The sequence below is a fragment of the Amyelois transitella genome, chromosome 6, assembly GCF_032362555.1.
Source record: "Amyelois transitella isolate CPQ chromosome 6, ilAmyTran1.1, whole genome shotgun sequence".
Lineage (NCBI taxonomy): Eukaryota > Metazoa > Arthropoda > Insecta > Lepidoptera > Pyralidae > Amyelois > Amyelois transitella.
This window is the reverse complement of record NC_083509.1, coordinates 8,110,007-8,135,342: the sequence shown is the minus strand read 5'-3', so window position 1 is coordinate 8,135,342 and position 25,336 is coordinate 8,110,007. Positions and strand designations below refer to the sequence as shown.

The 25,336-nt window shown below is 33.2% G+C and overlaps 1 protein-coding gene across 1 annotated transcript in view; it reads right to left on the bottom strand.

Annotated features, from left to right (window-relative positions):
• Nucleotides 1-25,336, bottom strand: part of LOC106131170 (uncharacterized) — a 142,320-nt gene that overhangs the window by 52,234 nt on the left and 64,750 nt on the right. The gene's annotated exons all lie outside the window — the stretch shown is intronic.

Sequence of the window (25,336 nt, the reverse complement as noted above, 5' to 3'; positions counted from 1 at the left end):
TCATATATTAAGATGTTTAAACATGTTTGAACTCAACCTAATTGTATCAAAACTACTTTTAAAACAATTTAATCAATAAATATAAACAACTTAAATCAATACTTCGCTGAAAAATGTATCTGTAAATTGCAAAGACATTCCCCAAATAAATAAAAATATATTTGTTACTTTCTTAATGCGAGCCTCTAGTAGTCCAATGTTAATTGTTTGTAGCTGTTCTTTTTTTTTTCATTAAGTAAGTATTTTCTCTGATTTCGAAACACTTGCTTATATTTTATGACTTAGATTTTCTTTAAGATATTAACAGAAAATGAGATTTATTCGATAATACAAAAGGTAAGAATTCAGACAAGGAAGTCACACAAAACACAGTGAATATACCCGATAATTCATAAAATATCTATTTTCACGAATTTTGGATTAGTTTCTTTGACATATTGATACAAAATAAGATGTATTCAAAAGTACTAAAGGGAAAAATTGTCTGTTCGGCAGCAAGTCTCATGTACCCGACAAGCGGACATGAAGTGTGACACCGCTGAAGATGTATACGGCTGTTCTCATGCGTCACACGAAGCGCAGTGAATTAATGCCCTCAGCTAATCCAATGACTTTTAACATAGACTGCTGTGATTTAGATTTTCTATGCAAGCGATGTGTGTTCATCGATGCGTGAGATGCAATAAAGTTGATGCTGATTCGATTAAAGATTATGTTGACTAATGTAATTTATTATGCGTGTATCAAAAACTGCGACAGATATCGCTAAGCTTAACAATTTCTTTTAACTTTTTACTTTCATCTCACGCATTTTACGCAATAATAATAACTTCAGGTTTTTGGCAACCACAAAATGATCGCGATTAGGTATTTTCATTTATTATATATTTAAGAATGTCAGACGGAAGTCGATTTGTGTTATTAAAATAACTGACTTTCTTGGTCTACATATCAAAAACAGGAGAAACAGGATAATAACACCAGTACGTAGTTTTTTTTTAAATCTTGCTCGACTCGAAATGCTTTACTTGTAAAGGTTTTTGAAAACAACGAACTCCTAATAAATATTATAACTGATACTTTGATAACTCTGCATCAAACAACAATCGCATCACCCTCGGCGCTAGGGCGTAACTTTGGTGAGTATTGTAAATCACGTTTCTTTAATGAAAGTATTCATATGGCAACACCGACACGCGACGACAGCCGCTGGAGGCAGAGTACCATTTGTGAGTTTGCATTACACTTAAAGTGCGCATTTGATCGCATTGGCATTGATGTTGCTGAATATTAAAACTCAGACCAATCAATAGTATTAAATAAATAAAGTGCACATTTAAAAAAATAAAACTTAACAACAGCAACTGTAGTCACTTTTTTATCGTGTACTCATAATGAAAATACCACTTCTGAGTTTCATTGCAAATATAGTGCGCTTTGAATCTTCACTTCTTAGATATAGCGTCAATGAAGTCGAAGTTATGCTCTTTCCACACTTTTACTTCTACATAAAATCACGCTTCTTTTCCGGACGGTAAAGCAGAGACTACATCTTTCCACTCGCCATGTTCCTCGCATACTTCTTTCGCGTCATCCACATTCTTATGTCTCTTCATGCGACCTCGTCGTTTTGCACACTCTGTCTGAAATAAAACACCTCTGTTCCTTCCTGCCTCTAAATACCGGCAAATTATGGCAATTCTGACACCTACGAGGTGTTAACTACCGCACAACCTACAATTTGGTCGACGTGCACTGTGCATGTGTTGCTGTAGGCGCCGCGGCAGAGCTGCTCTGATTTACTTTAAAGTGTGTGTATATCTGTTATAATATATCTCATTTCATTTTACACATAATGGTGATATGGAATTAAAAAAAAATATTATAAATTGTAATATTTAGTTATATTAAATGTAGGAAACTTTCGCAAGAAGGCTGGTTTCGTATTCAGAGGGTTGGGAGTGGTGTGCAAGCTGCCACAAATGGACTACAAATATCCACATTTCAGGATCTGCGATGATAGGCAAATCGGCAGTGCTAGACAGTTGATTTTTAGATGACACCATAATCAGCTGACTGACCTGCGCTAGCGGGACTTTATCTACAGGGTCTGAACAAGAGGGTCGAGGGCTCTCAATATTAGATTTCATGAGGTGATTACACAGATTGTTTTTATTGGGTTGGCATTTCCCTGTGAAAAACAATAACGGCAAATAGAAATGTAAGTGCAATTTGCCAAGTAAGACCAAATTGTACCTTAGTCTTGTAATATTTATAGATTTTTATTATCAGGCCTTTATAGTCTTTTGAACGCTTGGTGCGTGGTAGTTTACTTTATCTATCAAAAATGTAACCTCTGGGTGGTCGGCTGATATTTGTAATTAAACAACATTCAAAAGCTGGTTTTATTATACATATATCTTTAAAAATGTCAAAGAAGATTCTGAAGATTACACTTATTTAAACTCAAAATTCTCATTAGTAAATTCTTAATTACCTAAGCAATATTTACAAATTGCAATAATTTACTCTTAATTTTAGCGGTGGTTATCTAAAGCCGACTGTTGATAACATCTAAAGGATGCTCCGAAAAGCACCTGGAATATGCTTCCGATCGCAACCGTGGGTAATTCGGACCGGGGGGCGACCGGGCCGGCTATGAACACCTACTGACCGGCAGTAAGACAATAGCCGATCAACGAAACAAAACGAAGGCGATCATACTTTAAAGGTTTATCCCCACTATTACGGCCGTACCCAGGTCGTGGTCGAAACGTGTATTAGCCCGGAGACTAAACTTTTTATAAGAATATTATTTATACAAAATTTATATAAATGAAAAGAAAATAAATAAAAATATAATCTAACATTTTCTTGGAATTTACTCTGAACCCCGTTTCACAATGGGATGGGATGGATGATTGCGATATTTTTAAGCTCCGGATGTGCCGCGTTCCGATGTCGTCCCAGACACGGGCCTGATGTGTGGAGATAGACCTTAATCCGCTCCACAATCTCCGGATGGTATTATCTCGCAAATATTTATTATATGTCAAAACAATATGCCGAAACGGAGCGCTTATTGCGGTTTTTACAAATGTGTCTGGTTTGCTTGGAGGGCTCGTTAGCGTGAGGTACGACGCATTGTGGGGCACAATGGAGGGCGGAGCGGGCCCGCGGCGCGCCAAACACGAGCCCTATACGTACTCCAACTCCATACCAAATCAATGATACTTCTCACAGAACATATACTACGAAACAAAGCACAACTACATCTTCATTTCCCATAAAGATATGAACTCGTCCGCGATCATGGACCTCGCCAGGGCGGTGACATTTATAAAGCAATACAAGAACACAACCGAAGAATGCAATTAAAATAGCAAATCTTAAAGCCTCTTAATTGCTTATTTTATTTCGTTATATAATAAAAAAATGTTTTCGCAAACGCACCAGGTAATGAGTCTGATACTGGTTTCTTGATCGAGAATCGAATGTAATTTTCAAATTAAAATATTGGTTGGTATGAGGTAAAACTACCTGTCATATCACATACACGCGTGCCAAGAATACATCGGGAAGGAAAACCAGATCCAAAAAAGGGGTTTATATTATTATTCTCTTCACTCAAAATATGTGGACAAGACTTGTTGATGTTCTTTCATTTCTTGCACAGGAAGTGTAATTGTAACGCTTTCTTTTGACATACTCTTTCTCTTCATATTAAAGTCCTTGAAAAAAAATTGCACCAATTTATTATTTGAAGCTCGCATTTATTAGAAGAAGACATATAATTTCTTTTAAGTAAAGTTAATATCTTCAACGCGGAAGTGTAGAGTCTGTAGAGATAATCTCCATCTTACTGTCTCTCCGAGTAATATTCACTTTCTGCAATTCAAACTGTCCGATTTAAGCGATAGATAGCGTTTCCTTGTCAGGACTCACGAACCAACCGCGACTCGTTTCAAATTAAAGGCTTAAGCTGATAAAGAAATAATCATAACATCGGAAAGTCCCGTTGAAGCCAATAGCGATTATGGCGCGTGGCCGACGGTACGCGCTCACTTTTACGACAAAATAATATTCTTTAATTATAATGGAGCGTTGCGATGTAAAAAGAGGCGCACGCGACATCTGTATTAAATTTTAATGGAATAAAAGTTGCACCTGCACCGAAGACCGGGTTTGCAGTACCGGCACGAGTGGATCACTTGCCAATTCGGCTACCTGGAATCAGAAAAGTGTATCTAATTAAAAATTAATTACTTCAAAGTCCTCAAATGCCGCGTGGAATGCGCTCGCGCACTTTAGATTAAGCCGGGAACGAACAAAGTAAAGGATTATCTCCGCAAGTTATGATGTGCCTGGATGTTCATTAGATTTATAATTACTGAAAAATTCACTGTAATAATATTAAGATGGACTTCTTAAGAGGCTTCATAATTTTTACCATGATTTCTTCTTCAGATATGTATTTTTCTTATTGGGATTGCTTGCAGAAAAAAGTCGCTAAAGAATTTCGTACTTTGAATTAGACTACTTATACAATGTAATCTAATAGACTTTGAGTGAATTGTTCCTCGTAGGAAGCGAGCTTGCATTTTTGACGGAGGGCATAATTGTCTATTCCACACTTGGTCTTGAATTAATTCTGTGACATTAGCATGAATGAATAAATATACGTGCATGTCTCTGTTTATAGCATAGTCCTGTTCCCTCACTTGTCATATGGAACTAGTCCATGGCACCTTGTATGGAACTTATTTTTATTTGCGTCTATCAGGATGATGTATCGCCTACGTCTTAGGAGTTAGAGATAACTCGTCTTAAAGTCAATTATACAAATATGAGTAATAGGCGTTATTTTATAGCACCTATATATGATATTCGAATCAAGAATCAAGTTATTCATGTAGAGGTCTGTAATATGTAATATAATGCAGTACAAATAATTGACGGCCTCTGTGGCGCAGCGGTAGTACGCACCGTCTGTGACACCGGAGGTCCCGGGTTCAAATCCCGGCCAGGGCATGAGGAGAAAAGAACTTTCTCTGATTGGCCTGGGTCTTGGATGTTTATCTATATAAGTTTTTATTATAAAATATAGTATCGTTGAGTTAGTATCTCGTAACACAAGTCTCGAACTTACTTCGAGGCTAACTCAATCTGTGTAATTTGTCCTAAAAAAAAAATACTATTTAAAATGATACTATTTAACAATGATACTAAAAGAAGTGCAGGGAAATTATGGAAAAAGAATGACCAAGAATGAAAGTATTTCGACGACTTAATTAAAAGCTTAAGACTTTTTATCGCACCTTTCTTTGCTTCAGCATTAGCTAGTGTACTCTTGTCTATTCTGAAACCAGAGGGGTTAGTACTAGTTATACTCGATCAAACGCGTCGAGCAGGTAAATGCGAATTTGTATGGAACTGAATTTGTACTATCGTTTAATACTAGTTGGCGCTGATTAAATCGCATACAAATTTGCGTTTACTTTCTCGACGCGTTGACATTTGAACAAATAAAACTGGCACTAACCTTACATGGATACGATCATGTGAAAAAAGATCGTGGGAACTGGCAAGTAGAAAAATGTCTCCAAAAAAGAGGAATAAGAGTGAATGATCATTATGTTTGCATGTTAACTTCTACCTTTCCACCTTCATAGTATTCTGACTGAATGACTTCTAATCTCAAAATACATACGGCATATAAGTGTTACTTTTTATGCTACTTTTTAAGATCCACCACCTCCACCTCAGTCAGTTACGGTATTTAGCTTTGATTCACTTTGTAATTTATTAGTATTTTTATTCTTATCTCGCCTCCCGCGTTAAAAGTCCTACGCGTTATGCGTCCTACCTATATTTAACTTAGACGTAAATATAAACAAAAATTTTAATTCTTCGATATTTTTTAATTAATTGATATTTGTTAAAAATCGAACATTATAGAAGAACCAAGGAAAAGGAGGGAAATGATTCAAGAACAAAGTTAGGAATAATGAAAGAATGTACCTTTGATTTAATTACTTCTAGGTACATTATCGTTTTACTTACAATGTGAGTCTCCTTATCTGCCTGCAAACTAAGCGTTTTAAACCTAAAATCTTAAAAATTTCATGAAATTTACATTTTCTGGTAGCTTCTTAAACGCAAGTTCAGTAATTAATAAAGCAGCTAAGGTAGGGTCATTATAACCGACGCGAGGTCCATTCTAGTTACCGTCACTTTGTATAAATTATATAAAAATAAGCACATCACGAGTGAGATAAATATATATGATTTGTGTGTATCAGAGAGTGATGGGTGTAGTGGTAAGGGCAGGTGTCACGGTACATCTGCTGGCCCACAGACACGTGGCTCAACCCTCTTAAACTGACCTCTGCGTCGTTATACGGATGGAAAAGAAATCCCTTTAGGTTTTAATTACGTATTAAAAGCTTTCTTTTTTCGCGACTTTCACCTAAGATAAGTTCTTACCTAAAACTTCTTCGAAAAAGATCAATGGCGAACAAAATTTAAATTATATGTACTCACCCTATATATAAAATAGGGGAGAATTTGTAAAATTGGATTAAGTTGGTATTTGAAAACTTTATTATAATTTTAAAACTAACGAAAGCGAAAGTGTATATTTTTCCTCTTATTTGATCCAATGCTGTGAACGTGAGGGAAAACTTCGTATAATTCGGGACATACAGGCAACTATGTATATGTATATGTATAACTATGTATGCAGAGATCGTGGCAAGTGGAAAGAGGTAGTCTCTGCCTACCCCTCCGGGAAAGAGGCGTGATTTTATGTATGTATGTATGTATACAGGCAACTTAATGTGTTATTTTAAATCATGGTCTAATGTGGGATTGTTTCTCCTGAAAGTTTACGAGCGTCAGAATGGAGTCACTTCGTTGAAAAACTCAACTTATCTGTTCCGAGATCGTGGTCATATGCGGACCCAGAGCTCCTCTCCAACAAGGTGAGGTTGTTATTCGCCCTAATGCTCCTGGAGTTTGATGACTGAAATAAAGCGTTTTAAAACGTGAAAAAGCTGTGGAAAGAATAACATCAGTTGTTAACTGTTCCTGTGTATGAAGTATGAACTGTATAATTTGTGAGCGGTAATGGCGGTATCGGACATTTTTCTGAACAACCACCGTGAAGCGATTAAACATAATAACACATATTTTGTCATACAAGCGCACTTCTGAATTTCGATTGGTAACTTCTTGACCAGTCCTCTGTCACACCGTATTCTGTAATTATTATTTTTGGTATAACATCGCAACCGATAAAGTTATGATCGGTGAATAATAACACAAGATTATATTTTACCTAAAGTTTATATTAGAAATGCAAATTGGTAAATATTAAAAATATTTATATTTGTAAAACAAAGACATTTTTGTACATAAAGTTGCCATCTTTCCATTTGTGTATTCGTTAATTTCATTTACTATAATTATTATTCTACAGGCTATCGCCCGCGTCTCGTAACCGCGTAAAATTACTCCTGTACTTTTCCTTACTCCAAACTATATATAATACATTGAAAATTTCATGATAATTTGTCAAATTATATAATTGTGAAAAAACAAACAAATAAATACAATTATCTACCTTCACACTTTTATTATTAATTGAGACTACTCTTCTTATTCTAAACGTGGCCGTCCAATTTTATAAACATTAACTCTGTTTACCTTGAAAGGAATATAGACATTATAATTATTTTTGTGCTATTCTAAGAAACCAATAAACATTGATATTGTAGTAGAGCATAAATATTTTATTCAAATACGATTTTATCTTGATTTTATCTGCAGACGTGTGCCCACGTAACGTAAATGAATTCTAGCAGCCGTCACTTTATAACGAGCATGCATAAGGGTATATATAAAATAAGACAAAATAAAACAATTTTGCTTTATATAAAATCATTAGATTATTTTTTCTGAAATAGTTAAAGATATTTTATTAAACTTGACAAGAATTAATTGGATTGATGTAATTTTGAGGTACAACAAAAAAATATTTAATACTCTTTTCGGTCCTCGTAAAAGGCGACTAAGAGAATAGGCGCTATTATCGTCAGAATTAATTTAGTTCTAGATTCCACGCTAGTCCAGTAGCGAAAAAGTAGAAATGTGTTTTTTTTATTATGAGACCAAAGACTGTGACATAGAATTGGGAAAATGTAATTCATGAAACATTTTAATAAATTACCTTAGTATGTACCTACCTGTATGTACTTTTCAACGCTCACTTCGGTGTAAATGTAGAACTAACTGTAAATGTGTTTATTTTGTCACAAAGTTGATGTTTACTCTTGTACGTGATTGTACAGCTTATTATTGACCGATTTCTTATGATAAGTAGTGTTTAAAATTATCTGTGATATTACGCCTAAGGTAGTATCTTCTTTAATTTTAGCTTTGAATTTAAGGTGGTTATAAGTAGCGAACAAAAATTCACATAATATTGTACCAGCTTCCCCCCTCACCTCAACTCGCTTATTTTGAAGACGCTGTATTATTATTATTGTAAAAATCCGTAGAGTTTTGGAGTGAAAGATAAAAAAACATAGAACATATTACTTTCGCATTTATACGTGCAATTCTTGCGCTTCAAACTTCGAGAACACTTAAAATTTTTGCAAAATTTTGTATATCCCAATAATTACTTAATCGATTTTGATGCTCTATAAATCTATTGAATCGAAAGTCATCGCGTTATAAACATACATACAAAGTTTGTTTACAAAATAAATTAAGTAATTTAATTTTATCTATCACAACAGGAATTAAATTAAACTAAATTGTTTTGAGTTTTATATTGAACCATTGACCGCTCTAGACATTTTTGTATCTAAAGGCGAAGTTCTCGCAAAAACGAGAACAATCGTATCGCTAAACATTGCGGACACTATAGCCGTATTTTACATATTTAATTATTCTTTGATTTGATATAAAATCATATAACAGGCTATCAATAAAATATTTATTAACTTTTTAACGGGGCATATATCTCTTAACGTAATTAAATTAAACAAAAATTATGACTCCCTCCCGTCTCTGTCCATTTAATCGCGCCTTATAAAAATACCGCTCTCGGCAAAAAGGTGATGTATCCAAAGTGGCATAATTTCGGCCGTGTCTCTTTACGGTATTAGTAATGTAAATGAGAATTGGCCATTATTTATTAGCCACTTAATTAAAGTGATTGGAGCCTACCTGCAATTACCCTTTATCAGATGAATTACCTTCCTACTTCTTATTTAAATTTTGCATGAAGTTTGCATAAAAAACTATTTAAAAATATTTCAATTACAATTATTGTACTATTGCAAAATTGCTAATAAGCTTAAATGCACATTTAATTTAAAAACGTGTTATTTTCATAAAATACTATTCTCAAGTATTTTATGAAAATAACACGTTTTAATTTTCCCATTCCATCTACGCTCCTTTTATGAAATCATAAAATAATCAAGAAGTGATAATTATAAATATCAATTGGTGATTGCAATAAGATAAGCAAATTATATATATCCACCGCACAGCAAGAAATGAACTCATGATGGTTCATTTACTTGAAATTACTGGAATCTTATTGGCTAACTGTTAGGGTTCCCCGCAATTTATAAAATACTTATATTAAAATTAAAATATTTGAATATTTGCTAACAAACCGTGTTGTTCCTGATAAGATAGAATAAACCACTTCAAGTCGCTACAGAAACTTTAATTTTGAAGCTAAATAAATAACAATAATATATCATTCTAGCCTAGCCTTTATGGGTCTAGCCTATCCGTTGCGAGTGTACATAAATCAGTCAAATCAAATTAAAATGCTACACGAATCAAAAATCAAATATAGCTGTTTGTAAAAATGAGTATGAACAAGTTTATTGGGTGAGTTTCCCTTTATTCGACACCAGCAGCAACAGAATTCAGGGTAGGTACATTTTCTTAAAGATTCAAGCCTTCATTTTCATTTCACTTAATTTATTATCACACAATGATAATTGTGTAGTGAGATTCCGGCCCATAGTTTATAATATAAATCCCGTGCCATGACATCTATACTCAAATTATCATTTAGTTTATGGCGTATTAATTTTAATTTATTTCCACAATGCCCAGTAGGGTTTTATTTTAGTTTTATGATATCTTTTATAATTAAAAGTTACTCAGTCGCTTATTGGTGTTACGATGGTAAAGTATGTCTGCATTGTCTATACCTACTAGTATGTAGAATTCTTCTAGATCTAAGGTAGGTGCGGCTAATAAGGCCTAGCTAAGCGGAAATTTAAATAAATCAAAGACTGTTTAAACAAATCAGTAAATTTTAATGTTTATTAAACATTTATATCAATCACTATTAATTAAAAAAGAAAAACAGCAACTTCTGTTATAAACATAGTTAAAATTAAACAATTTAAAAAACACTGTCTTTAGGCCTTATTAAACTATGGTAGTATATTAAAGCCTAAGACTTTAAACTACAAAAATAAATGAAATAATCTTCTTATATTTGGTAATTGAGATCCATAAAATAATAGTAATATGATAATCACAGTAAAGACTTAAAATTAACATTTTTTCTTTAATTAGGCACAATCTGGACACTCAAAATCATCATCATCCTCCTCTGTTAAACCAACGCACTCCTCGTGGTACCACTTGCTGCATTTGCAACACATCCTCATAGCAGTCTCTTGCTCCCGTTTACATGCGTGACAGTACCAACTTTCTCTATTCTCTTTCCGGCTCTCTGCTCCTTTTGTGCTTTTAATTTTTGAGGTCTTTTTTTTCTTTTTTGTTTTTATCAAACAGGTCTTTGGTAACTGGAGTTCCTCTATAATTGATGGCTTTTTTTCTGACTGTTGGTGTCTTTTCGATATTTTTAGCTGGTGTAGGCAGGAGTTGCTTAAATGATGCTCTTTTCACTTGAGCGAGAGGTACATTGTCCTCATCAGAACTGGAACTACTGTAAACCATTCTGTAAAACATTTCAGATGACTTTTGGTATTATCAATTCTTTGTTCTTGCATGGACGTCGATGTCTGGGGTGTCTCGGAAGCTGTTGGCCTAGGTGGGACGCGAGGTGGCGAATTTTCTACATCTACAACGTCTGGTATAGAAGCGGGAGCTTCTGACAATACAGATGGAGCAAAGGCTGTTTCAGGAATAGCGTGCGGATTAAATGGATACAAACCAGTCGCTCTAAAACCACTTGTTATGTTACTATGCGTCATACATTTCATTTAGACCAGACAGTAGTAAGTATAATATTGAAGCGTGTCTTGGTAAGCTTTTTGTCTGGATTTTGTTCCTTGAATAATAAATCTTCTGAATCCCAGTGGTGTTCTAATGATCGATAGACAGCTTTGTCAAGTGGTTGCAGTTCATGGGTTGTATTGGAAGGTAAGCAGTACAATGCTATGTCGAGTGAATCCAACTTCCAAGATGGATAGATCTAAGTGACAAGCTGCCCCGTCAAATATTAAGAGGCACTTTCCTGGAGTTTTGTAGCGGGCTAGGTGCTTCAAAAACTCTTTAAACAGTTCGTTTGTCATATAACCTTTTGCAGATTTTTCTACTAATGATCCCGGTGGTAAATTATCATATAACTCAGGCTTCAAACGTTTGCCTTTAAAAATTATCGGGAACCATTTAAAATTGTGTTTCTGTTACTTAGGCCTTATTACCCGATAGGCCTTATTGGCCGCACTAGATCAAGACGAGATTTGATCGATTTTTACATTTGAAAATTTTTAGTTTACTTATTAAATTATTGTAGCATTTTATTTTATTTTTCGCTATAATTACCACAATATTTCTCAAAACAGTTACTTAGGTAGGTACATAGTTATAGATTTACTATTTATTTACTACGATAGACGTTACTATGTACCTACTCAGAACTCTTTGAAAAATATCAACTCAATAGCTAATCTCTCCTTTCATCTTTTATCATTTTTTTGCCCTTAGCTGACACCCGTATAGCAATAGTTGGGAACGGCTCTCCAGCCCTTCGATGATTCATTCCTTGATGAACTATTTTATCGAAAAACTACCGCTTAACGCCTACCAAATATTGTTAGCAAAGTATTTTATAGAACGCTTTTGTATTCTAAGCTGTGACAAAGGAGCCATAGTTAAGCAAATAAACGGATTTTATCCATTTTACTCTTTACTGGATAGCGAATGCTTGAAATTTGATTTTGCGATTTTTTATAAGGAGATTTACCTACCTACCTCATTTAAGTACTGAAAGGGGCCATAACAATATGTTGGATATAAATTCTCCTCGCATTTCCGATCGCATCCTCTTTAGAAATTATCTAGTTTAGTGTGGAAAATTCTGGTTATTATTAGCTATTAAAATTTAGTATGATGCCATGTCGATACAAAATTTAGACAATTTACGTTATACTCATAGCATTCCTTCTGCCACATGCTTGTAGAAATCGAACAAGAACCTTGGAATTTTTGAGCATAAGAAAATTATATCGCGTGCACCTGTACATTGAGCTATTAAAAATCAAGGAGCCAGTTCTAGTGCTCATGTGTGACCACAACCCTGTGTCTATTTTAAGACAGGTGTTTATAATGGATTCCTCTTCAAGGGAGACCAACTTGTTCCCAGATATACAGTATTTTTAACAGAGTTCCCGTGGGATTTCGCAAAACAAGTCTAGTCAAAGAACGCTTTAATAATTACAGTAGTGGATACCATTCTTACAATTTTTGATACACATTCTGATTTCGACCAAGACTTTATTCGCGAAGTTCCTGACGGAAATTTGGTAAAACCTTTACCTAATCTTAAGAAACCTTAAAAGAATCGAGGCAGTTTCTCATGCTACCTAATGTAGTATGAGAAACTGCATCGATTTTCTAAAAAATAACTTTTATGCGTTTCGTGGCTGCTATCATTTTCTCAACTATTTTCTTCGACATTCAGAAGTAAGCATTTAAATTACAGCAGCAATATTTGGCAAAGTTTTAACGGTTGGCTGCCTGATTGCTATATATGTTTCTGTGTATCCATTACAAATTCTTCAGATTACTACCACAGTAACTCAATCGTAACATTATGTTGCGTGCTAGCAATCGCACCAATCGGCCAAATATACATCCGATGAACCCTATACGAAATTGTAAATTAATATCATACCAGTTCATATTAGGTCTTAGTTACATACTTAGTTAATGAAGATATCAAAGGAGTTTTTCACTGAAAAACGCTAAGTTATTCCTTAATTACATATAACGTAAGTACCATTAATTAAAATTAATTGAAATTAATTAAAATTAATTAATATTACTATTATTTAAATTAAAAAGATTAACTAAAAATAAAAACACAGTGCATACACATAAATAAAACATATTACTGCTAAGTTTGAAATATTGTTAATTCTGGAATTCAATGATAACTAAAGAATATTTTAAATACAAAATGTTGGTCTTAAAACCATTATTTTCAGTACTTTACATAAGAGTAAATACTTACATGAAACATTAATTAATAGCTCATTATTGTTTATTAGAAACAATCAATTCGACTATTAAATCCAGCAGATGTTAAGTACCTTTTAGTCCTAACAATGCGATTATTGAAGTTTTCCTAGGAACATTGGTGCAAAAAGTGTGGACACTTTAGTTCTCACAGGCACGCGACAGAATTACCCAGGCTAGCCGCATTGACGGGTTTCCTAATCGGGAATCGTATCGACACAGGAATGCAATAAGGGTCCGAAATAAAGTATTATGAAAATCCCAACACACATTATAATTTTAAACAACAATCACGTACTTACGCGTTCGTGTAAATCGGTGATTTTTAAATCTTCACAAATAAACAATGATAATAACATTAATAAATACTTCACCGGCCTGTCACTAGATATCCGATAAGAATTCTTTAGTTTAATTTACGATGAGCAAAATTACTCACTTTCATATTTTGTTGCATCCAAAGTTTCAGGTGGTATGTTTAAACAATCAATACTTACCTACCTACATATGTGTGAGTTTAAGTACCAACTAAACGCGGCTCGGTAACCTTGAGATATAATATTAATTTTTTTGCACACATTAAATGAGAGAAGGTATATTATCTTAGGACGATTATATTAGGATATCGCAACTTGAATGCTTACCTACTAATTGGTTTTCACTATGCGAAGCCTAGTCATGGGTTCAGTTCAGTGTAAATGTCGCCAGTAAGTTAAAGATTTAAAAACCCATTGTCTTTCTACCTATTACAGTCTATAAATCTCCAAGGCTTGCGTTTGAATAAATCCCCATGAATTCCTATACGGTCGTGTGTAATCTTACCAAATGAGCAATATACGAGCCTGATTCCCTGATTAGCATTGAATTTAAGCCTTTATTCGGACAGTCATTGATGCACAAAGGAGAAGGTCGCTCGTGCTAGCGACCGTCTTTTTGTCACCGTCACTCAATACCATACTAGTATTTGCTCGAGTTACTCCTTAAATATTTATGTACATCTTTATGTACAGAAACAATGGCCTCAAAATACATTTATATTGTCTTATTTCCAGTACCCTATCATAGACAGATGGATGGCATGGGAGACCTAAAATACGAAACGTTCAGTACCCTGTGAATATTGAGTGACAATCATACAGGTATTGCATTTTTTGTTCGTTAAATGTCACCTTGGGGCGGTCGATAAAATTCAATGCGTTTTTAAGGTTCCGTGGGTTATTTTATGAAAACGTCCACAAGTTTAATGGCCGATCCAACTTGATAATCTAGGATGTGAAAAGAATAAATGAAATCAAAATTGTGTATTTTAAAATAAACGCCTGTACAACTGGCCATTAAATTCGATGTATTGTCATTTACAAGGAAACAAGAACTTGTAAGGCTCGATTACCAACATCGGCTTCGCTTCCTATCGTTTACGAGTTGTAAAAGACTTCGTATAGGCAAATATTGCTCTCTCAGATATAAAAGGCAAATTGATATTATTAGTAGGTAACTATGAGATGCAATTTAAAAAACATAATTCTAAGGACACAAACTTATTCTCTATTATTAAAACTGAAAATTCTAATGTTTTCACGCGATTTTATTTGTCTTATTTCTATTAGATTTCGGAATATGATTTTTTGCACTACCTATGAGTAAAAATTTTTAGGAAATTGATAGGAATCAAAATTAAATGATGATTGATGATTTTGTTAATTGGACATCCGTTCTAACGCCAAGCATATTAATAACAAATTAAAACTTTAACAATGGACAGTGTTGCCATCTTTTTACCTATTCTCAATTTCAAATGAGTTAATCTCTCCGAAACATCGGTGAAAGGAGACAAAACAATTTTTGATAAAGCTTAATTAATATCTCTGGAGTGTTTCGCAATACTTTTATTTTGACTCCGTAAGTAGTTTCATTGATAATGTTGACGAATGACGTGAGAAAAATATAAAGTACCTAATCGTGGGCCGGTTTTATTTTCCGGCTAAGTAATTAAAACTAAAAAAAAAACTATGAATATCCTAAGTATGTTCTGTAAATAACATTTTTTTACAACCCGAATTAGATAACGAACGAAAACTAAAAAAAATAATTTACAAAACGAATTAGATAACTAGTAGATAAAGTATAAATATTTGTTATAAAACTATTAAGGGCTGATATCTTCAACTTATTAAAAATAGATATTAAATTTTAAAGTACTCCACTATAATTGAACAAATTTTGTAAAAAGTCATTTATGTACTTACATACCTATTACTTGCATTTTAATATTGATCCAGTAAAAAGTAAACAGTTTAAGCCTACACCTACATATTTCTAGTAATAAGTACATATTCAGCATTCCTGCATTTGCTAATCTACTACTAGTTTCATTCACGCAGACTTGAATTTACCATTAATCATATCTGTACACAAATATTACCTACTATCTAAACTAGTTTCAAATCGTATTCGATGTTTTAGCGATCTTATGGGGAAATATAACTACATTCTATATAAATCAAAGTAAGTAATTTTCATTCGTAGCGTGTAATCACTATACCCACCAGATGAAAATATTTAAGACATTAAGATTACAAACTCATATAAATCGGAATAAAATAGTCCTTTTTAAAAAAAAACTACGAATTACAAAATCATATATCATAGATAGATACTTAATAAATTCCGAATTAAAAAGATTTTACGGTCGGCTTTCTGTATGTTAAGACTTAGTGCCTTTAAAAATACAAACAGTTTCACATTTTTGTCCTTAAATCAGCTAACTAAACACACCCTATAGAAGGCCAGCAAAAAGTTCCGCACTTTGATTCGAGCTAAGCCGATGTATCGTCGACTAATCGCATTTGTTTCCAATAAAACAAGCCGATTAAACTCGATTAGAAAGCAGATGTCACTAATGAGGAGATAATTCTACAAATGCTTAGCACACAGGTGGGGTTTGTATTAGGTATCAGACAGCATATCAAATTAAATAAGTTTTTTCTGGAAAAAATATACACACATCGTTCTTACTACATACACATATATCTTACAGTTAGATAGAGACGATAACGACTTAATTATTGAATTCCAATACAGTTATATTGACAGACGGCCCATAGCCTAAAATAGTCCCAAAATAAGATTTCCTAATATTAAGACTATTATAATTTTGTCTTTTTTCCTACGTTCTTAAAAAATTAACAAGTTTGGTAATTATAACTTATTAATATATAAATAATACCTATTTAGCCAATTTAATTTTTCCACTAGCCTGGCCCGTAATAATAGGAAAATGATGATTCCGAAGAGTTATTATTACTGTGTTTGCTTGCTACGAAGATAACATACTTATATTTACAAAAAGAAACTACTAATAGCGGCCTTATCACAATACCATCTCTTCTTGGTAATGACTACATATTATAAAACAAAGTCGCTATTTTAGTCTGTTTGTCTGTATGCTTAAATCTTTAAAATTACGCAACGGATTTTGATGCGGTTTTTTGTAACAGGTAGAGTGATTCAAGAGGAAGGTTTTTATGTATAATAATATTTATAATTTTGCACTCGTGCGAAGCCGGGGCGGGTCGCTAGTAATGAAATAAATTAAAAAGAATAATATCTTCACGTTGATTAACCGTAATATTACGTGACTTATTTATTTTTATACCAATATGACAATAATTTTACACGTTACCGGTTACTACCTTATGTCCTTTATCATTTGTCAAAACGTAACAACAAGGAACAAATAATATATTTTGGCGAAATTAACAACTACCTATAATTGATTAATTTTCGGAGGTATGACGTAAATGGCCGGTGACCATGTAAAGTCTAATCTTTATTACAATCAATATTACCGCGTAATCAATTTTGATCGATGTTAGCTTTACTTACCACAACATAGTTATCTATCACTTTAAGATTAGCATATTTTTTAATTTCTCAGCTGACACAGACAACAAGGCCTAAAAAGACATTTCATTTTAATGACAATTTGTGGATGTAAGCAGTGTTCACACTGATGAAAACTTATTAAAAATCATAATAGAATTTTGTTTTTATATTTAAAATGATACAGATAAAAAAATAAGAACTCATAATGGTGGAAAAGATAACAGTGCATTTTATATTAAGACGAAGTATTTATGATATACTCAAATGTAAAATCTATCAATTCATTCAAATTTAAAAGCCAGCTAAAATTAAACTAATAAAGAAAGAAAAATTATCTTTAAGCTCTATTTAACCGCCATACTATAAGGACGAATTACGGATTTAAAAAAGGCCTTTTGTAAATCACGGTCAATCACAAATAATTGCAATATATTTGTCTAGTGAAAAAGAAAACTTAATTTATTTTAATTATCCGACAAAATAAAAGATTGAAATGTTATATTTTCGGTTCCCAAACTGACTCATACATATATTGAACACCAAGCTTTAAATAAAGGAACCTTGACATTGATTACCGCCTAACAACTATACGAGCTACTCTACATTATGCAACGCCGGATTAATAAGTGCTTATACACCAACCAACACTTACCAAATTGATTTCCGTGGGAGAACCTAATCACTAGCAAATTACTTGATTCGAATGCAATTTGTTGCAAACCACCTTGTTAGAGCTGAAATCTAGAAAGTGATATGATTTAAAGGTTATGTAACATAAGTTATGATAAGATCGGGATTACCTAAGCAAGGGCTATGATTACACTGAAAGATGTTAGGTATAATGTAATCAATTCTTCACGCATAGTTTTGTATTTTATCATTCTCAAACGAATTGCATGAATTATACGGTTGATTTTCCTTTAAGTCTCTACAAAACCTATAATGCAAATTTCAAATATCTATGGCCTTCAGTTTTGGGTTTATTTGAACCAGAGACTTGTCGTTTGTTTGTTTGTACAAATATATAGAAGTATATACTTAGTATGGCAAAATGCCGCACGGCGTTGATAGGGTTTAATCAGTGATTATTTATGTGTTTGTTTTAATAATTTACTTTAGCTATTATGTCCTTAAGTACTTAAATCGCCTGCAGAAGAAATCTAGATGTCGTTTCAAAAGTCAATAGCTAACTTATAACCAAATACGGAACCTCATCTCTCACTCAAATGGATCTTATACGTATCAAAAGGTTAAAATCTTAAACAGAGTAAATTTATATCAACATTTGGACCTCAATTTACTTGCCATTACGTATTGTATTATCATTTCTGTGGATAATAAACAATGGCATGCTACGGTAGCGTCGTGTGCATAACACGTGGAATTATCAGGATGCAACCACGCCTATACTGGAACCGAAATGGTTCAACTACATCAAATGCGCAAATACATCAATGTCCATTGCTGGCTTTATATTACCTAGTAAACCAGAGGTTAACGCTACTGGATACTACTAGGATTGACTTACGGGTTTTTCTAATTACGGTCAAAAAAAGCACAAGGTAATTTCCTTACTTGAGACAGGGAACCAAATATAAAAAAGAATAAAAAGTTGTATGCGGATGAAGTATATCGACCTACAACAGAATAAATATAATATACCTTTTATGTACGACGTGGTTTTGAAAACTAACCCATACCTATCGTGGCATATGTAGCCAATGTCGCAAGACACAGCTAGTCAATGATGCGCAGTGGATGATACATGGTAAGTGGAAACGTAACGAGTATAAAAAGTAAACTGTACTGATAACAGTCGTGTTACGCGGCAAAAAATCAAGCCGAATCATTGACTCGTGGCGTAGTACTAGTAAATCAATTAGACTATAATGATTTCATTAATCGTTATTTTTCATGCATGTTGAAACGAGTCGACAAAAAACTTAATAAGATATTACTTACCTACTTCAATCATTTTTTTAGTTGTCTAGTTTTTAAGAAGTACTTTTAGTTGTCTGGTTTTTTTAAAAAGCACTTTATCTTTTTAGGTTTACGGAATTAGGCAAATATACAACGTCGGAAAGGGAAGAACAAGACAAAGTTACCTTAATCAAATCGGGAAGGTTTGTTGAGAGCTCAGGACAAGGGTGCCCTAACCCGGCGAACTTGCAAGAAAAGATTTTTAAATGTATGTACCTACATATACAGGAATATATAACTGGCAATATATCTTTGCCTGCCACTCTGGGAATTAGTCGTGTTGTGTGTACCTTATGTATGTCAAATCACAAATCAATTATCTAAATAGTAAAGAGGACTTTAAATTTGGGTAAACATACTCCTTACTTACATTAGATTACTTAAATACTCGGAATAAATGTATCTATTTGGAATAATTTTTCAAGTTATTTGTCAGCTAAGGCCGATGACTTTCTACAAATGAACTAGTTTCAATTATTTCCATATTACGCAATGGTAATGCTTAATTTTTGTGGTATCGAGTAGGTGCACCTACTTAATTCGTTAATTCATCGAGCCATTTTTAATCTCAGTTTCTATTGATTTTACTTGCATCTTGGAAGTTATTAAATTCACGGAAAAATATATGCTAGTAGGTACCTGCATCTTAAACATAAAATATTCTTACCTACACTAACTATAATATTTTTTGTTGGTATTTTTCATATCACACGGAGGAAATTTTTAAGCTAATGCTTACATGTAGCATTTATCATAGCATTGAAACTGTTGCATAATTTGCCAAAAGGTTTTGTGTTAATGTTACATTACCGAGATGTCAAAGTAACCCATTTTTAATAAATACATAAAATATTAGGATTAAACTTTATTGTACAAACAATATTGATACAGTGGGCGGACTTAATGCTTAATAGTACCTACATATTAATATTTAATTGATAGCGCATGATAGCGTCACTAGCCTAATAAAATATCTAAGTAGGATCAAACTTTCACTTTTTTCAAAAAAGCAAGCTTAACCTTGGTCACAAGACTGATCAAGGCCGCCAAGTCATGTTTTAGTTTTGGGTTTAGGCCAGCTCATTACGCAATTCACCCTCAAGACATCATACAAAATGTCAGAACAAAAAAGTACCAATGTTATAGAAAAAAAATCAAAAAATATTAGTAAAAGTAATCGTTTTTAACATTTGAAACTTCAATCATTTAACGATTATAAAACACTAGCTATCCCGCGGCTTCACCCACGCGAATTTAGCGCCACCTACAAAAGAAACAAAGGATTTTCGCAAATATCACGGCAAATATTGTTTTTACCGGGATGAAAGGTTCACTGTCTCCTTCTACATTAAATAAATAATGCGTTAAGAGTAAACAAACAACTAAACTCCCTATCGAATTTAAAATATTTGATGAATATGAGACTTAATGCCACCATTATATCTTTCAAAATAAAATGTATGATTAAGTAAGTTAATTATACCAAGGGCGTGCTAGGCACGGTTGCGTCGGCGTAATGCTAAGGTATCAGAAATTCTATAGGCCTGTGGTTTCATGGCTATTAGCAGATATGTTCCACCGAATTCCACACCAGTGCTTCTCATCAAGTCGTGATTCTAACAAAATTTTAAAATTTGTTGTCTCATGAAACGTCTGTTTCGATCTGTTTCACTAAGCATCAATACCTTATATTTCAGCCGTTTTCATTTGTTGTTTTTAACTTTTACACTTTGATTATTAATCCGAGCTAGTGGTCGGCATTACTGTGTGTGTATAATAATGTCTTAAAATGCATTAGTGGTAAATATACCCGTAGTGTTCGTTCACCCCGCACCAAAAGCGGCAGATTTTTTCTTTTTCGTTTAGAAACTTGTTCTTGTATCAGCTCCTTTTCTACTTACTCTATGACTTTACACTTCGTTTTCGCCATTATGTTTCTGAGTCACTACTTTTTTCGCACGGTAAAACTTAAGACCATAACCTGGTAAGATGTATGCAGTCGGTCATACTGGTATACCCCATCCTTCTAGGCACAGCGAAGACGTCATGGTCACATATTGTTTTATGATTTTACCTTTTTTGCCAGGTATACATTTCTTACATTGTAGTATAGTATAATCATTGAAAGACAACCTCAAGTCCTGCCAATCGCTTCTCATACTGGATTTGAAATTAACCATATAAATTTTATCACACTGAACATTACTTTGTTTGGAGCAAAGGAATGTTAAAGACAATAAATACTTATTTAAAATGGTCTTTCTATTTGGATTACAATTTAATAGGGCATCAAGTTCAGTCAAAATACTTCTATGATGTAGCAGCTTACCGTAATTTTAGTGACCGGAATAAGTTTGATCAACCCGAGCGTGTTATCATGGGCGTGACTACGTGACTACGCACTCGCTTCCAGCATACGCCTATTACCTAATATTGCATAACTAGGGAACTACCTAACAAGAGCGTCAGTGGTCAAAACGGCAAGGTACCGCTTAAAATGCGTGATACGCAGAAACGCACAGGTTAGAATCCCACCTCAGCCATATACCAATGACTATTTTCGAAAGTTATGTAAGTTAAGTGAGGGAAAACATCGTGAGGAATCCCGCATGGTCATTAAACTGGACTGTAACAATACGAGTTAGGTTTACCTGCAAAGGTTGTGGAGGTCAGATGGAAATCGCTACGTGTATAAAGCAGACTCACTCATTCCAGGATCCATGGTCATAGGCATACCCCAGGCTCACACACACACACATTATTTATTTAGAGGTTGGCGTAATATTAATCAAAATAGCTATGGATGTTAGCTAGAAATTATCTTAAAATCTGGCCGTGCTTAAAGCATGAAGTAAAGCAAAGTGGCATAAAACAAAGCACGACCAGGTTCTTCTTGGAGAAATATGCACTACTTACTTGAAAAAAAAACATTATACATAAAATCACGCTTCTTTCTCTCTGGATCAGAGAGTTGATCTTTATACTTACCATGTCCATGCATAATTCTTTCCCTTAATTCACAATCATAATTCTCTTTATGCAAGCTCGTCAGTTTATCTCTCTAAACCTGACCTTTCGCCAGGACGTAGGAAAATTGTACCCAAACTTGGTTAACAAATTTACAATAATTAAAAGAGTTTACTATAAAATAGTAATTTAATTCCATACACGTGACTTTGCGGCCAATGACCGACATAATATGCCCATGACAAAATTAAAAATGGTTTAATAAATGCCATACTAACCACAAGTATAGCGGTATTAAGAGCCCGTTTGAATTATGAAATTTTATTCATAGTTCGTGAGGCAAAATTATAATAAACCTACGTCGGGCGTAGCGTGGCAATCTTTTCTGCAATATTGATTTTTTTATTACTATAAAAGAGTTCCTTTTTCGTCATTTAAAATGTCATCATTATAAAGACAATGAAATGCGGTGTTAACCTGCTTGTTATTTTATTCCAATTACTGGATCATTAAAATAAATATTATTAAGAGAGGAAACGTATTACGAGCAACCAACTGAAGACCAATATGAAGATAAGTAATCAACTATCTTAGTTATTATAGATTACGTAGTGATGTTAAATTAACAAGATTCCCAACAACATAATATTCGTATAAAAAGTGTTAAATTTGTTTTTTTAGTTACCAAGCTACATAATTAACAAAATATGTTTTATGAGTAAGTATATGAAATTTCAACATTTTAGAAAATATATGTGACCAAACTATTTATACACGTGTTAAACATAAAAGATAAAACTAAGAAATAATAACATCAAAAATATTGTTGAATGAAATGAACCGGTAAACTTCTACTATAGAGTTCGGCAGAAAATTATTCTGCGACAATTTGTGGCAAAACCGGATCAACTTTCAGGGTTGTCGACTTTGAAAAATAAATCATAAGTGAGATAAATAAAATCTAATTAATACCTTCTGACTTCTCAATTTTATACTAAACAGAAATATATATAGAAATATATTGCATGTCAAGAATTTGCTACTGTAATTATCATACACATACTACTATTAATGTAATAACTATGTTTATGATGCACGAATTTCTATTTTCCGACGAACTCGTTGTATTAATAGTTCTATGAAATCAATTTACACTGAATATTTTTTCTAATAAGAATAAGGTTAATATATACGTATCTTAATATCTTGCATTTTTATCGCACGTATTTTAAAAAAATTACAAAATATCTAGTATTGTAGGCAAATGTCTAGTTGTCTATGTCTATGTTTATGTACCGGACATGCACTAGGCTTATTGACTGCTTTTGATAGAAATAATTATAAAGAAAACACTTGCTGCGTACGTTACGTACCTGACAGCCTCTTTAGTGCAGTGGTAGTACGCTTGCCTGTAACATGGAAGATCCATGGTTCAAATCACCAGTCAGGGCATGATGGAAAATGAAAATTTTCTGATTGGCCTAGGTCTTGGATGACGTCATAGAGGCTTCACTTGCCTCGATAACTGCATACTTCTATAGCTACATTCACATTCATATCGCTCTTTTCATGTTAGCTAATCTTTAAAACTTTATGATTTAAAATCTTTGAAATTATATGAATATGAAATCTTACAAGTAAAGCAAATTTATTCATTTCATTGATTTAGTACTCATGTCATCAAATCTCTTTTATTTTTATGATTTTTTTATTGAAACTATAAATGCTAATCGAATAGGCTCAGTGAAATTCTAAGAGCCAACCCTAACCGCTAAAGGCCGGGTAGGAGTCAGCGTAAACAAAGTTTTATAAACTAGAGTGGCATGCATGTGTTTCAGTCGCATCTAAACCGTAGCACCAACGGTTTTGGTCCTGGTATACACGTGAAACGTAGGTGATCTTGGCTTTATTAACTTCATTTTAACTTAATTATGTAGAGACAACTCACACAGATTATACTAAGAGGGCATCTTAAGATCATAAGTAAATGAGCATTAGAGCAATCAGTATTGCATAAATTAATGTTTACTTGATTAGTTATGTGTTATTAGTGTTTAAATGTGTGCCGAATAAAAATAAAGTACTGTTTTCGGAAAATCCAAATTTTCAAAATTTGAACATGTTTGTGGTGGAGTTTTTAAAGTGAATTTAATAATAACGTTTGTATATTTAACACAATACTGGTTTATTGAAAAGTATGTAAGTAGATTTCATTTTATTGTAACACGCATCGTTATACTTAAAACGTACCTAATAAAATTATAATGGTACACTGAAAACCTCCGATCAAACCAGAACCTTTAACCAGAAACCAGATATATTTTTAAAATGAGAATATATAATACTATTTTCTCATTTTAAATTTTTTTCTGGTTATAAGTTACAAAACGTGAACTAATTAACCTATCGGAAAATGTCATAGTTTAATTGGAATAATACAAGTTAAATATTTACTCACACTACTTATAAACTTTTGAAAAATGAATAAACTAATGTCTGATTTAATTAAAGATCTTTAATTCAATAAGAAAAATCTATATATAATATGGTTTTAAAGACTGAATAACATTATCTTCTACTGATTTGGTTTTAAAATTGAGATGCTTCGTTTTCGTAAACAAATTTCAATATGAGAAAATCTCACAGGAAAATCGCAATATGTGAATAACTTTGTTAAACCTTTATGTTTTGGATTACCAATGTGAAATTGGCAGCTTGGAATACCAATTCATTTCGTATGGATGTCGTTATAAGTGACTAAGGAATAATTGTTTTTTAATTTATCTAGTGCAAGTTTCCAGTATTCTGATAGTAGTGTGTGCCAGCTGATTCTCTACGCGCGCATATTATTAAAGACAATACTCTTTCAGTTGAAGGTAGTCGGTCAGTAGAAGAAGTCGTCTGTGGTTGACGTCTAACGTTCATGTTTATCCAAGATATTTAAGCTACATCTACGTGAACCATAGTTTTT